The sequence below is a fragment of the Ambystoma mexicanum genome, chromosome 1p (assembly GCF_040938575.1).
Source record: "Ambystoma mexicanum isolate Mex_15411 chromosome 1p, UKY_AmexF1_1, whole genome shotgun sequence".
Lineage (NCBI taxonomy): Eukaryota > Metazoa > Chordata > Amphibia > Caudata > Ambystomatidae > Ambystoma > Ambystoma mexicanum.
In genome coordinates this window covers 1,031,966,687-1,031,982,587 of record NC_090921.1, presented here as the reverse complement: position 1 = coordinate 1,031,982,587, position 15,901 = coordinate 1,031,966,687, and positions in this window count along the sequence as shown.

Sequence of the window (15,901 nt, the reverse complement as noted above, 5' to 3'; positions counted from 1 at the left end):
TCCGCGGCATCCAACAAAATGAAAATACTTTTGAAAGTCTGCAGGCAAATGGCCAACCCTACTTACTGCAGCCTCATCCTTTGCGGGAACCTGGCTGCACACTTCACAGCCAAAACACAGGACATCTGTCTTCTCTCTCCTCCGCACCCACTTGTGCACCATCATCTCTTGGGCATCCATTGGCCGCTCCACCACTCCCCCTCTTCTCTTCTCCCTCTCCCCTGCCACACCTGAGGAGGTTTCTAGACAAGTACGGCATGTGAAACCTCTTCCAAACAGGTGGACCCTTGCCCCTCCAAAACCATCAAGGACAACATTGACTCGCTAGCTCCAGCCTTGGCAGACTTCTGCAACCTCTCCCTCGAATACTGGAGTTTTCCCCACCTCTCTCAAGCATTCTTCTGTGCACACTCTGCTAAAAAAAAAAACCTGCCAACCCTTCTATTCCGGCAAACCATCACCCCATCTCTATCCCCACTTTCTTGGGCATGCTCTTGGAGATGTTGGCTATCTCTCAGCACACCCTCCACACTGAATCTGTTGGTTGTCTCCATGACCATCAGTCTGGCTTTAGAGCATCCAGAGGCACAGAAACTGCTCTTCCGAACACCCATGAAGACCTGCTCTCAAACCTTGACTCTAACTCTCCCTCTATCATCATTTTTCTTGGCCTCTCCTCTGCTTTCGATACAGTAAACCACAACATCCCGATCTCCCGTCTACGTGATACCCTGGGCATCACAGATCAGGCCCTGGAGTGGCTAGCATCCTTTCTCTCTGAGCGCCCTTCCCAGGTGCAACATGGGTCCTTAATCTCGACATCACTCTCTCTACTTGTGGTGTCCCTCAAGGATCTAATCTATCCCTCTGGTTTTTCAATGTCTTCAAGGCCCCTTTGGCCCACATGATCTCTGCCTTCACCTCCAACGTTCAGTGCTATGCAGATGACACACAGCTCTAGCTCTCTTTCAGGCTGCCCTCAGCCTCTTCCTCCTCCTTTCTCATTCCAGACTGTCTGTCCACAATTCAGTCCGGTGTGCTGCCAATGATCTCTGCCTTAATGCCAGTAAGACAGAGATCATCCTCATTGGGACTACTGCTCCCGGTTTCCCACTTTCACTCTGGCCGGCCTTCCTTGGCCCTGCGCACTCACCCACTAGTGAGGCAAAAAATCTGGGGGTTAACTTCGACTCCACCTCTGCTTCTTTTCTCACATCTCGGACATCTCCAAAAAGGCACACTACATATTCTACCTTTTCTCACTTCCCCAGAGGCTGACTGTCCCAGAGCTCTGGTTCTCTCGAGACTGGACTACTGAAAACAGTCTCTTTCTCAATCTTCCTACGTCTACTCTCTGACCCCTTCAGCTTATCCAGAATCAAACTGTGAGACTTATCCTTGGCCTCAAGCCCAGGGACCGTTTCTTTCTGGTGCTGAAATCCCGTCACTGGCTCTCCGTGGACGCAAGGATAAAGTTCAAGTCCCTCTGCATAATCCACAAGGCTTTCTGGGGACGGGACCCGCACTATCTACAACACTCTCTTCCTAAATACTCTCCTTCTAGAGTCCTCGGCTCGGCTTCTTCCAACTCTCTGTTGGTGAGCCGCTTCTCCAAACAGAGATTTGGGGGTAGATCTTTATCCTCTCCAGGTGCCTCCCTCTGAAACAGGCTCCCTGGCGCTCCACGTCTTGAGTCGGACCTCCATAAATTCCTGAAACTCCTCAAGACCTTCCCCTTCTCTTCCCTTTTCTCTCTCCCTGTCCCCTGCTAACCTCCTTTCTCCTCTCTCCTCCCCAACTTGCTTAGTTTCGTTTAGCTGGTTGCCTGGTTCACCTCCAGAGCCTCACAGGTCCCAGGCCCCTCCGCCAGTCCTGCACTTGCCTCTGGGTCTTTGCACTCTGTTTGGCACTACTGCACACGGAATGCGTTCCATGAGAGGGGCAACTTCTGTGCACTTAACCCTGGCCCCTGCTGGACTGATCGCACTTGTCCCCCCCTCCTCCTCCCTCGCACTTCCTGTCTGCGCACTTGCACGACATTGAATGTACTAGGCCTAGCAAGATCGTTTGTCTTGTCCTGCCTCCCCTCCCTAGCTTGTTTGCACCAGAATCACTTTTGCATAGGTGCATTAGAGATGACCAACCACCAATCAATCTGAACTGTCAACCGTCCTAGTACGTTGGTTTATTGTTCTGTTTGTCCTTCACCCCCCCTTTCTCTCTCCACTCTTTGTCATGCACTTGCACTAGTCTTTAGGCAAAGTATGGTAGTTTCTTGATTATGTGCTCTTTTCCTTCTCCCCCCTTCTCTCATTCCCTCCTGTCATGCACTTGCACTAGTAGAAATGCCTTAGGCCTAGTATGCTAGTTATTTTTTGTTAGATCATTCAGAAACTTCAAGGCGAAGAATGACGACGTATTCCCTTGTTCCCTTCCCACCTTGATGCGCTTTGAAGCACTTCACTTGTGTATAAGCGCTTTACAAATAAACAATTATAATTACAGTATGGTAACTGCGAGAGGGGCCTATAGTTGCCTAAGTCTTCCAGTGACAGGATGTGCTTTTTCAACAGCGCCTTGACCACTGTCTGCTTCCGGGGCAATGATAAAACCCCCAGGTACAAGAAAGAGATATATATGTTACACATTTTAATGGACATGCAAGGGAAAAGGACTTAAGCAGTTCTCTGGGGTAATGTATCCAAAGGGGAGCCTGCGCATTTTGACGAGTTGAGAGTGGCAGTGGCCTCAGTAATACATTTGCTGGAGGTGGAAGAAGGGTGCCAAGAAGGTGGAAGAAGCGTGCCCCGACTCTCCCTTGTCCAACAACCAATTGGCTGGCTGAGATAAGTGACAGAGTTGAGTGGGGAATTCAGATCTTATTTTGTTATCTTTTGCGTGAGAAGGATCCAATGCCAAACCTTTCTTGGTCTACTAGCAAAAGATTTCGAAAAACCCCAAGAGTATATGTTAACCCCATTTTGGGGTTTAGCAGTGTTTCAAGTTGTATTTGAATTGTGTGATGGGCTCTGGTCACAGTGATTGGTGGATCTGGAGAGCACCCAGCTAATCATATATCCCAAGACCCTGCTAGACCCTGCTAGGCCCTGCTAGAACCGATCAGGTGTGATGTCATACCCTAAGCAATAGCCTGATTTGTTTGAGAAGATGAGTGGAGTGGCCCGACTCTGATGATATATCCTGGTGACACACGTAGATCAAACCTAAGAGTGGCGAGAGAGTAGGGGTGGCAGAAGAAGGGAGAGTTCCTCCATGTTCTTGAGTTAAGGGGTAAGACATCATGCAAAGCGTGTGTCATGGCGTTTCCTCGGTTTGGGGGACCCGGGCTACCTCTTTGCCCGTGCAGGAGGGTGGTATGTTCAATTCCAGCTCAAAACAAAGATACCATATTTGAGCGGCCAAGAGGGAGATAAAGAGAGCAAGAGAGAGAGAGAGAGATAGAGAGAGACAAGTAAGCCCTGTCTGTGCCTCTTGAGGGACTGTAGTGCATGTAATAGTGACGTGTAAAATGACGGCATGCTGAATGATGTGAGGCACGCTGCTTTTGAACCTGTTCGCTCTAGCTTTCACCGAGAGAACTAGATGTGTAGCTGGACCCTAACACTTTTCTCAATCTGTCTCAATCCTTTCTCCCAGCCTGTCAGATCCAAGCAGGGTCTGCGTGTACCTGTGCTTGCTCCAGGTATAATCAGCGGAGGAGCTCTCCTCCAGAGGTCTGACGTCACAGCTGAGGGCTAACAGGAGGAATAGGCCTGGCTCAACCCGAGGTAGGAACACTTGCAGCATCAAATCATTTCCTCATGTGTGAGGAATGTAATATATGCAGATATTCCCATACATTTTGCTCTACAAGGAAGTCATTATTTTTAATAGACCGTTCCCAAAGATCCATATGCAGCTAATAATGCTTGTGGAAAGACCATGAAATATGAGCAAGCAGACTATAAATAAGTATGTGTTTGTCAGTTTAGTCGAGTCCATGTTTATTAGGTGATAGGTGTATGTATATATATATATATACATATATATATATATTACATGGCCATGGTAGTATGGTAGTGGCCATGTAGTTATGGTTAAATTGCTGTTTCCATAGGAAGAGCACTTTTTGGGCAGCTTGTAACTTCGCTCTCCCTGGACGAATCCTCACCAAACTTTGCAGAAAAAGTATATGGCCCACTCTGATTTTTTTTTGCAAAGTTTGGTGAGGTTTGGTCCAGGGGGGGCAAAGTTATAGGGGGGGACCCAAAAATGTTTTTTTTCCATAGACTGAATGGGTCTCCCCTGTTCCCCCCACCCCCCGCTCATACCCCGTGTTTCCCTACTGTTTCCTCCCACCCCCGCTCATGCTCCGTGTCTCCCTCATGATCCCTCCACCCCACGCTCATGCCCGTGTGTCTCTCCCCTTCCCCCAACCCCCGCTCATGCTCCGTGTCTCCCCTGTCCCCCCACCCCCCGCTCATTCCCCGTGTCTCCCTCCTCTCCCCCTCACCCCCCGCTCATGCCCCATGTGTCTCTCCCCTTCCCCCCACCCCCCGCTAATGCCCAATGTGTCTCTCCCCTTCCCCCACCCCCCGCTCATGCTCCGTGTCTCCCCTGTCCCCCCACCCCCCGCTCATGCCCCGTGTCTGTCCTGTTCCACCCACCCCCCGCTCATGCCACATGTCTGCCCAATTCCCCCCTGTTCATGCCCCGTGTCTCCCTCGTATTCCCCCCCACCCCCCATTCATGCCCCGTGTCTCCCCTGTTCCCCCCACCCCCGCTCATGCCCCGTGTCTCCCTCCTTCCCCCCAACCCCCGCTCATGCCCAGTGTGTGCCCTGTTCCCCCACCCCCCGTTCATGCCCTGTGTTACCCCCCACCCCCGCTCATGCCCGTGTCTCCCTTGTGTTACCCCCCACCCCTTGCTCATGCCCCGGGTCTCCCCTGTTCCCCCCCACCCCCCGCTCATGCCCCGTGTCTCTCTCCCCTTCCCCCACCCCCCGCTCATGCCCAGTGTGTCTCTCCCCTTCCCCCCACTCCCCAATCATGCCCCGTGTGTCTCTCCCCTTCCCCCCACCCCCGCTCATGCCCCGTGTTTCCCTACTGTTCCCTCCCACCACCCGCTCATGCCCCGAGTTTCCCTACTGTTCCCTCCCACCCCCCGCTCATGCCCCGTGTCTCCCTCGTGTTCCCCCCACCCCCCGCTCATGCCCCGTGTGTCTCTCCCCTTCCCCCAACCCCCGCTCATGCTCCGTGTCTCCCCTGTCCCCCCACCCCCCGCTCATGCCCCGTGTCTCCCTCCTTTCCCCCCACCCCCCGCTCATGCCCCGTGTGTCTCTCTCCTTCCCCCCACCCCGCCGCTAATGCCCAATGTGTCTCTCCCCTTCCCCCACCCCCGCTCATGTTCCGTGTCTCCCCTGTCCCCCCACCCCCCGCTCATGCCCCGTGTCTGTCCTGTTCCACCCACCCCCCGCTCATGCCACATGTCTGCCCAGTTCCCCCCACCCCCCGCTCATGCCACATGTCTGCCCTGTTCTCCCCACCCCCCGTTCATGCCCCATGTCTCCCTCGTATTCCCCCTCACCCACCACTCATGCCCCGTGTCTCCCCTGTTCCCCCCACGCCCCGCTCATGCCCCGTGTCTCCCTCCTCCCCCCCACCCCCCCTCATGCCCAGTGTGTGCCCTGTTCCCCCCACCCCCCGCTCATGCCCTGTGTTACCCCCACCCCCCGCTCATGCCCGTGTCTCCCTTGTGTTACCCCGCACCCCCTGCTCATGCCCCGTGTCTCCCTTGTTACCCCCCACCCTTGCTCATGCCCCATGTCTCCCTTGTGTTACCACCCACCCTCGCTCATGCCCCGTGTCTACCTTGTGTTACACCCCACCCCCGCTCAGGCCCCGTGTCTCCCTTGTGTTACCCCCCACCCCCACTCATGCCACGTGTGTTCCTTGTGTTACCCCCCACCGCCCGCACATGCCCCGTGTCCGTCTCCTTTCCCCCCACCCCCCGCTCATGCCCCGTGTGTCTCTCCCCTTCCCCCACCCCCGCTCATGCTCTGTGTCTTCCCTGTCCCCCCCACCCCCTGCTCATGCCCATGTGTCTCTCCCCTTCCCCCACCCCCTGCTCATGCTCCGTATCTCCCCTGTCCCCTCCACCCCCGTTCATGCCCCGTGTCTGCCCTATTCCACCCACCCCCCCGCTCATGCCACATGTCTGCCCAGTTCCCCCCACCCCCCGCTCATGCCACATGAGTGCCCTGTTCCCCCATCCCCCGCTCATGCCCCGTGTCTCCCTCGTGTTCCCCCCACCCCCCGCTCATGCCCCGTGTCTCCCCTGTTCCCCCCACCCCCCGCTCATGCCCCGTGTCTCCCGCCTTTCCCCCCCACCCCCGCTCATGCCCCGTGTGTGCCCTGTTCCCCCCACCCCCGCTCATGCCCTGTGTTACCCCCACCCCCGCTCATGCCCCGTGTCTCCCTTGTGTTACCCCCCACCCCCCGCTCATGCCCCGTGTCTCCCTTGTTACCCCCCACCCCCCGCTCATGCCCCATGTCTCCCTTGTGTTACCACCCACACCCGCTCATGCCCTGTGTCTCCCTTGTGTACCCCACCCCCCGCTCATGCCCCGTGTCCCCCTCCTTTCCCCCCCACCCCCCGCTCATGCCCCGTGTCTCCCCTGTTCCCCCCACCCCTCGCTCATGCCCTGTGTCTCCCTCCTCCCCCCCACCCCCGCTCATGCCCCATGTCTCCCTTGTGTTACCACCCACACCCACTCATGCCCTGTGTCTCCCTTGTGTACCCCACCCCCTGCTCATGCCCCGTGTCCCCCTCCTTTCCCCCCCACCCCCCGCTCATGCCCCGTGTCTCCCCTGTTCCCCCCACCCCTCGCTCATGCCCTGTGTCTCCCTCCTCCCCCCCACCCCCCGCTCATGCCCCGTGTGTGCCCTGTTCCCCCCACCCCCACTCATGCCCCGTGTCTCCCTTGTGTTACCCCCCACCCCCCGCTCATGCCCGTGTCCCCCTCCTTTCCCTCCACCCCCCACTCATGCCCCGTGTCTCCCCTGTTCCCCCACCCCTCGCTCATGCCCCGTGTATCCCTCCTACCCCCCACCCCCCGCTCATGCCCTGTGTGTGCCCTGTTACCCCCACCCCCACTCATGTCCCGTGTCTCCCTTGTGTTACCCCCCACCCCCCGCTCATGCCCCGTGTCCCCCTCTTTCCCCCCCACCCCCCACTCATGCCCCGTGTCTTCCCTGTTCCCCCACCCCTCGCTCATGCCCCGTGTCTCCCTCCTCCCCCCCACCCCCCGCTCATGCCCCGTGTGTGCCCTGTTACCCCCACCCTCCGCTCATGCCCCGTGTCTCCCCTGTTCCACCCTACCCCCCCGCTCATGCCTCGTGTCTCCCTCATGTACCCCCCCACCCCCCGCTCATGCCCCATGTGTCTCCTGTTGCCCCCCACCCTCTGCTCATGTCCCGTGTCTCCCTCGTGTTCCCCCACCACCCGCTCATGCCCCGTGTTTCTCTCGTGTTACCCCCCACCCCCGCTCATGCCCCGTGTTACCCTCCCACCACCTGCTCATGCCCCATGTGTCCCCTGTTGCCCCCACCTTCGGTTCATTTTCCGTGTCTCCCTCGTGTTCCCCCCACCCCGCGCTCATGCCCTGTGTCTCCCTTGTTACCCCCCCCGCTCAAGCCCCGTGTCTCCCTTGTGTTACCCCCACCCCGCTCATGCCCCGTGTCCCCCTTGTGTTACCCCCCACCCCCACTCATGCCCCGTGTCTCCCTTAGGTTACCCCCCACCTCCCGCTCATGCCCCGTGTCTCCCTCCTTCCACCTCCACCCCCCGCTCATGCCCCGTGTGTGCCCTGTTCCCCCCCACCCCCTGCTCATGCCCTGTGTCTCCCCTGTTACCCCCACCCCCCGCTCATGCCCCGTGTCTCCCTTGTGTTACCCCCCACCCAGCGCTCATGCCCCGTGTCTCCCTTGTTACCAACCACCCCCCGCTCATGCCCGTGTCTCCCTTGTGTTACCCCCCACCCCCGCTCATGCCCCGTGTCTTGTGTTACACCCCACCCCCCGCTCATGCCCCATGTCTCCCTTGTGTTACCCCTCACCCCCACTCATGCCCCGTGTCTCCCTTGTGTTACCCCCCACCCTCCGCTCATGCCCCGTGTCTCCCTGTTCAACCCCACCCCCCCACTCATGCCCCGTGTCTCCCTCGTGTACCCCCCCACCCCCCGCTCATGCCCCGTGTGTCTCCTGTTGCCCCCCACCCTCCGCTCATGTCCCGTGTCTCCCTCGTGTTCCCCCCACCACCCGCTCATGCCCTGTGTTTCTCTCGTGTTACCCCCCACCACCCGCTCATGCCCCGTGTTACCCCCCACCCCCTGCCCCATGTGTCTCCTGTTGCCCCCCACCCTCCGCTCATGTCCCGTGTCTCCCTCGTGTTCCCCCACCACCCGCTCATGCCCCGTGTTTCTCTCGTGTTACCCCCCCACCCCCCGCTCATGCCCCGTGTCACCCCCCCACCTCCCGCTCATGCCCCGTGTCTCCCTCCTTCCCCCCGCTCATGCGCCCTGTGTCCCCCTCCTTCCTCCCCACCCCCCGCTCATGCCCCGTGTCTCCCTTGTGTTAACCCCCACCCCCCCGCTCATGCCCCTTATCCCCCTCCTTTCCCCCCCACCCCCGCTCATGCCCCGTGTCTCCCCTGTTCCCCCCACCCCTCGCTCATGCACTGTGTCTTCCACCTTCCCCCCTCCACCCCCGCTCATGCCCCTTGTGTGCCCTGTTACCCCCACCCCCTGCTCATGCCCTGTGTCTCCCCTGTTACCCCCCACCCCCCGCTCATGCCCCGTGTCTCCCTTGTGTTACCCCCCCACACCCCGCTCATGCCCCGTGTCTCCCTTGTTACCACCCACCCCCTGCTCATGCCCCGTGTCTCCCTTGTGTTACCTCCCACCCCCCGCTCATGCCCGGTGTCTTGTGTTACCCCCCAACCCCCACTCATGCCCCGTGTCTCCCTTGTGTTACTCCCCACCCCCACTCATGCCCCGTGTCTCCCTTGTTTTACCCCCCACCCCCCACTCATGCCCCGTGTCTCCCCTGTTCCACCCCACCCCCCGCTCATGCCCGTTTCTCCCTCGTGTACCACACCACCCCCCGCTCATGCCCTGTGTGTCTCCTGTTGCCCCCCACCCTCCGCTCATGTCCCGTGTCTCCCTCGTGTTCCCCCCACCACCCACTCATGCCCCGTGTGTCTCCTGTTGCCCCACACCCTCCACTCATGTCCCGTGTCTCCCTCGTGTATCCCCCCACCACCCGCTCATGCCCCGTGTTTCTCTCGTGTTACCCCCCACCCCCCGCTCATGCCCCGTGTTACCCCCCACCCCCCGCTCATGCCCCATGTCTCCCTCCTTCCTCCGCCCCACTCATGCCCCGTGTCCCCCTCCTTCCCCCCCACCCCCCGCTCATGCCCCGTATCCCCCTCCTTTCCCCCCCAGACCCCCGCTCATGCGCCGTGTCTCTCCTGTTCCCCCCACCCCCCGCTCATGCCCCGTGTCTCCCCTGTTCCACCCCACCCCCTGCCCCGTGTCTCCCTCGTGTACTCCCCCACCCCACGCTCATGCCCCGTCTGTCTCCTGTTGCCCCCCACCCTCCGCTCATGTCCCGTGTCTCTCTCGTGTTCCCCCCACCCTCCGCTCATGCCCCATGTCTCCCTCCTGTGCCGCCACCCCCGCTCATGCCCCGTGTGTGCCCTGTTTCCCCCACCCCCCGCTCATGCCCTGTCTCCCCTGTTACCCCCCACTCCCTGCTCATGCCCCGTGTCTCCCTTGTGTTACCCCCCGCTCATGCCCCGTTTCTCCCTTGTGTTACCTCAAGCTCATGCCCCGTGTCTCCCTTGTGTTACCCCCCACCCCCCGCTCATGCCCGTGTCTCCCTTGTGTTACCCCCCACCCCCCGCTCATGCCCCATGTCTCCCTCCTTTCCCCCCCACCCCCCGCTCATGCCCCATGTCTCCCTCCTTTCCCCCCGCTCATGCCCCATGTCTACCTCTTTTCCCCCCCACTCCCCGCTCATGCCCCATGTCTCCCTCCTTTCCCCCCACCCCCGCTCATGCCCCGTGTCTCCATCCTTTTCCCCCCACTCATGCCCCGTGTCTGCCCTGTTCCCCCCCACCCCCCACTCATGCCCCGTGTTTCCCTCCTTTCCCCCCACCCCCGTTCATGCCCCGTGTCTCCCCTGTTGTCCCCACCCCCCGCTCATGCCCTGTGTCTCCCCTGTGGCCCCCACCCCACGCTCATGCCCTGTGTCTCCCCTGTTCCCCCACCCCCCGCTCATGCCCCGTGTCTCCCTCCTTTCCCCCCAGCCCCCCGCTCATGCCCCGTGTCTCCATCCTTTTCCCCCCCACCCCCCTCTCATGCCCCGTGTCTGCGCTGTTCCCCCCACCCCCACTTATGCCCCCTGTCTCCCTCCCGTTCCCCCCACCCCCTGCTCATGCCCCATGTTTTGCCTGTTCCCCCAGCCCCTGCTCATGCCCTGTGTCTCCCCTGTTCCACCTCACCCCACGCTCATGCCCTGTGTCTCCCTTGTGTTACCACCCACTCCCCGCTCATGCCCCGTGTCTCCCTTGTGTTACCACCCACCCCCCACTCATGCCCCGTGTCTCCCTTGTGTTACCCCCACTCATGCCACATGTCTCCCCTGTTCCCCTCCTGCCCCGTGTCTCCCCTGTTCCCCCCACCCCCCACTCATGCCCCGCTCATGTCCAGAGTCTCTCCCATGTTCCCCCCACCCTCCGCTCATGCCCCATGTCTCCCTCCTGTGCCGCCACCCCCGCTCATGCCCCGTGTTGCCCTCGTGTTACCCCCTACCCCCCGTTCACGCCCCATGTCTCCCTCATGTTACCCCCACCCTCTGCTCATGCCCCGTGTCTCACTCCTTTCCCCCCCACCCCCCGCTCATGCCCCTTGTCCTTCTCCTGTTCCCCCCATCCCCGCTCAAGCCCTGTGTGTGCCCTGTTCTCCCCCACCCCCGCTCATTCCCCGTGTGTGCCCTGTTTCCCCCCACCCCCCGCTCATGCCCTGTCTCCCCTGTTACCCCCCACTCCCCGCTCATGCCCCGTGTCTCCCTTGTGTTACCTCCTGCTCATGCCCCGTGTCTCCCTTGAGTTACCCCCTACCCCCCGCTCATGCCCGTGTCTCCCTTGTGTTACCCCCCGCACATGCCCCATGTCTCCCTCCTTTCCCACCCACCCCCCGCTCATGCCCCATGTCTCCCTCCTTCCCCCCCACCCCGCTCATGCCCCATGTCTCCCTCCTTTCCCCCCACCCCCCACTCATGCCCCATGTCTCCCTCCTTTCCCCCCCACTCCCCGCTCATGCCCCATGTCTCCCTCCTTTCCCCCACCCCCGCTCATGCCCTGTGTCTCCATCCTTTTCCCCCCACTCATGCCCCGTGTCTGCCCTGTTCCCCCCCACCCCCCACTCATGCCCCGTGTCTCCCTCCTTTCCCCCCACCCCCGCTCATGCCCCGTGTCTCCCCTGTTGTCCCCACCCCCCGCTTATGCCCTGTGTCTCCCCTGTTGCCCCCACCCCACGCTCATGCCCTGTGTCTCTCCTGTTCCCCCCACCCCCGCTCATGCCCCGTGTCTCCCTCCTTCCCCCCAGCCCCCCACTCATGCCCCGTGTCCCCATCCTTTTTCCCCCACCCCCCTCTCATTCCCTGTGTCTGCGCTGTTCCCCCCCACCCCCACTTATGCCCCCTGTCTCCCTCCCATTCCCCCCACCCCCTCTGCTCATGCCCTGTGTTTTGCCTGTTCCCCCCACCCCCTGCTCATGCCCTGTGTCTCCCCTGTTCCACCTCACCCCCCGCTCATGCCCGGTGTCTCTCTCCTTTCCCCCCATCCCCGCTCATTCCCCGTGTCTCCCCTGTTGCCCCCACCCCCCGCTCATGCCCGGTGTCTCCCCTGTTGCCCCCACCCCCGCTCATGCCCCGTGTCTCCCTCATGTTCCCCCCACTCCCCGCTCATGCCCTGTGTTTCCCTCGTGTTACCCCTCACCCCCCGCTCATGCCCCGTGTCTCCCCTGTTCCACCCCACCCCCTGCTCATGCCCCTTGTCTCCCCTGTTCCACCCCACCCCATGCTCATGCCCCGTGTCTCCCTCCTTTCCCCCCCACCCCCGCTCATTCCCCGTGTCTCCCCTGTTGCCCCCACCCCCCGCTCATGCCCGGTGTCTCCCCTGTTGCCCCCACCCCCCGCTCATGCCCTGTGTCTCCCTCATGTTCCCCCCACCCCCCCGCTCATGCCCTGTGTTTCCCTCGTGTTACCCCTCACCCCCCGCTCATGCCCCGTGTCTCCCCTGTTCCACCCCACCCCCTGCTCATGCCCCGTGTCTCCCTCGTGTTACTCCCCCACCCCCCGCTCATGCCCCAGGCCTCCCTTGTGTCCCCCCCAGCCCCCGCTCATGCCCCGTGTGTCTCCTGTTGCCCCCCACCCTCCGCTCATGTCCCGTGTCTCCCTCATGTTCCCCCCACCCTCCGCTCATGCCCCATGTCTCCCTCCTGTACCGCCACCCCCCCGCTCATGCCCTGTGTTGCCCTCGTGTTACCCCCACCCCCCGTTCATGCCCCGTGTCCCCCACATGTTACCCCCACCCCCTGCTCATGCCCCGTGTCTCCCTCCTTTCCCCCCACCCCCCACTCATGCCTCGTGTCCTTTTCCTGTGCCCCCCTCCCCCGCTCATGCCCCGTGTGTGCCCTGTTCCCCCCCACCCCCTGCTCATGCCTGTGTGTGCCCTGTTTCCCCCCCACCCCCGCTCATGCCCTGTCTCCCCTGTTACCCCCCACTCCCCGCTCATGCCCCGTGTCTCCCTTGTGTTACCCCCCGCTCATGCCCCGTTTCTCCTTTGTGTTTCCTCCCGCTCATGCACCGTGTCTCCCTTGTGTTACCCCTCACCCCCTGCTCATGCCCGTGTCTCCCTTGTGCTACCCCCCACCCCCGCTCATGCCCCGTGTCTCCCTTGTGTTACCCCCCACCCCCTGCTCATGCCCCGTGTCTCCCTTGTGTTACCCCCCACCCCCGCTCATTCCCCATGTCTCCACCCGTACCCCCCACCTCCCGCTCATGCCCCATGTCTCCCTCCTTTCCCCCCACCCCCCGCTCATGCCCCATGCCTCTCTCCTTTCCCCCTCACCCCCCGCTCATGCCCCATGTCTCCATCCTTTTCGCGCCACCCCCCACTCATGCCCCGTGTCTGCCCTGTCCCCCCCACCCCCCACTCATGCCCCGTGTCTCCCTCCCGTTCCCCCACCCCCTGCTCATGCCCCGTATTTTGCCTGTTCCCCCCACCCCCCGCTCATGCCCCGTGTCTCTCTCCTTTTCCCCCCCATCCCCGCTCATGCTCCGTGTCTCCCCTGTTCCCCCCCACCCCCTGCACATGCCCCGTGTTTTCCCTGTTCTCCCCACCCCTCGCTCATGCCCCTTGTCTCCCCTGTTCCACCCCACCCCCTGCCCTGTGTCTCCCTCCTTTCCACCCCACCCCCCGCTCATGCCCCGTGTCTCCATCCTTTTCCCCCCACCCCCCTCTCATGCCCCGTGTTTGCGCTGTTCCCCCCACCCCCACTAATGCCCCGTGTCTCCCTCCCGTTCCCCCCCACCCCCTGCTCATGCCCCGTGTTTTGCCTGTTCCCCCACCCCCTGCTCATGCCCTGTGTCTCCCCTGTTCCACCCCACCCCCCGCTCATGCCCCGTGTCTCCCTTGTGTTACCACCCACTCCCCGCTCATGCCCCGTGTCTCCCTTGTGTTACCACCCACTCCCCGCTCATGCCCCGTGTCTCCCTTGTGTTACCCCCACTCATGCCACATGTCTCCCCTGTTCCCCTCCTGCCCCGTGTCTCCCCTGTTCCCCCCACCCCCCGCTCATGCCCCGTGTCTCCCTCCTCCTCCCCACCCCCCACTCATGCCCCGTTTCCCCCCACCCCCCGCTCATGCCCGGTGTCTCCCCTGTTCCCCCCACCCCCCACTCATGCCCCGCTCATGTCCAGTGTCTCTCTCGTGTTCCCCCCACCCTCCGCTCATGCCCCATGTCTCCCTCCTGTGCCGCCACCCCCGCTCATGCCCCGTGTTGCCCTCGTGTTACCCCCTACCCCCCGTTCACACCCTGTGTCTCCCTCATGTTACCCCCCACCCCTGCTCATGCCCCGTGTCTCCCTCCTTTCCCCCCCACCCCCCGCTCATGCCCCTTGTCCTTCTCCTGTTCCCCCCATCCCCGCTCAAGCCCTGTGTGTGCCCTGTTCTCCCCCACCCCCGCTCATGCCCCGTGTGTGCCCTGTTTCCCCCCACCCCCCGCTCATGCCCTGTCTCCCCTGTTACCCCCCACTCCCCGCTCATGCCCCGTGTCTCCCTTGTGTTACCCCCGCTCATGCCCCGTTTCTCCCTTGTGTTACCTCCTGCTCATGCCCCGTGTCTCCCTTGTGTTACCCCCTACCCCCCGCTCATGCCCGTGTCTCCCTTGTGTTACCCCCGCTAATGCCCCATGTCTCCCTCCTTTCTCCCCCACCCCCGCTCATGCCCCATGTCTCCCTCCTTTCCCCCCACCCCCTGCTCATGCCCCATGTCTCCCTCCTTTCCCCCCCACTCCCCGCTCATGCCCCATGTCTCCCTCCTTTCCCCCCACCCCCGCTCATGCCCCGTGTCTCCATCCTTTTCCCCCCACTCATGCCCCGTGTCTGCCCTGTTCCCCCCCACCCCCCACTCATGCCCCGTGTCTCCCTCCTTTCCCCCCACTCCCGCTCATGCCCCGTTTCTCCCCTGTTGTCCCCACCCCCCGCTTATGCCCTGTGTCTCCCCTGTTGCCCCCACCCCACGCTCATGCCCTGTGTCTCCCCTGTTCCCCCCACCCCCTGCTCATACCCCGTGTCTCCCTCCTTCCCCCCAGCCCCCCGCTCATGCCCCGTGTCCCCATCCTTTCCCCCCCCCACCCCCCTCTCATTCCCCGTGTCTGCGCTGTTCCCCCCACCCCCACTTATGCCCCCTGTCTCCCTCCCGTTCCCCCCACCCCCTGTGCTCATGCCCTGTGTTTTGCCTGTTCCCCCCACCCCCTGCTCATGCCCTGTGTCTCCCCTGTTCCACCTCACCCCCCGCTCATGCCCGGTGTCTCTCTCCTTTCCCCCCCATCCCCGCTCATTCCCCGTGTCTCCCCTGTTGCCCCCACCCCCGCTCATGCCCGGTGTCTCCCCTGTTGCCCCCACCCCCGCTCATGCCCCGTGTCTCCCTCATGTTCCCCCCACCCCCCGCTCATGCCCTGTGTTTCCCTCGTGTTACCCCTCACCCCCCGCTCATGCCCCGTGTCTCCCCTGTTCCACCCCACCCCCTGCTCATGCCCCTTGTCTCCCCTGTTCCACCCCACCCCCTGCTCATGCCCGGTGTCTCCCCTGTTGCCCCCACCCCCCCGCTCATGCCCTGTGTCTCCCTCATGTTCCCCCCACCCCCCGCTCATGCCCTGTGTTCCCCTCGTGTTACCCCTCACCCCCCGCTCATGCCCCGTGTCTCCCCTGTTCCACCCCACCCCCTGCTCCTGCCCCGTGTCTCCCTCGTGTTACTCCCCCACCCCCCGCTCATGCCCCATGTCTCCCTTGTGTACCCCCCCACCCCCCGCTCATGCCCCGTGTGTCTCCTGTTGCCCCCCACCCTCCGCTCATGTCCCGTGTCTCCCTCATGTTCCCCCCACCCTCCGCTCATGCCCCATGTCTCCCTCCTGTACCGCCACTCCCCGCTCATGCCCTGTGTTGCCCTCGTGTTACCCCCCACCCCGCGTTCATGCCCCGTGCCCCCCACATGTTACCCCCCCACCCCCTGCTCATGCCCCGTGTCTCACTCCTTTCCCCCCACCCCCCACTCA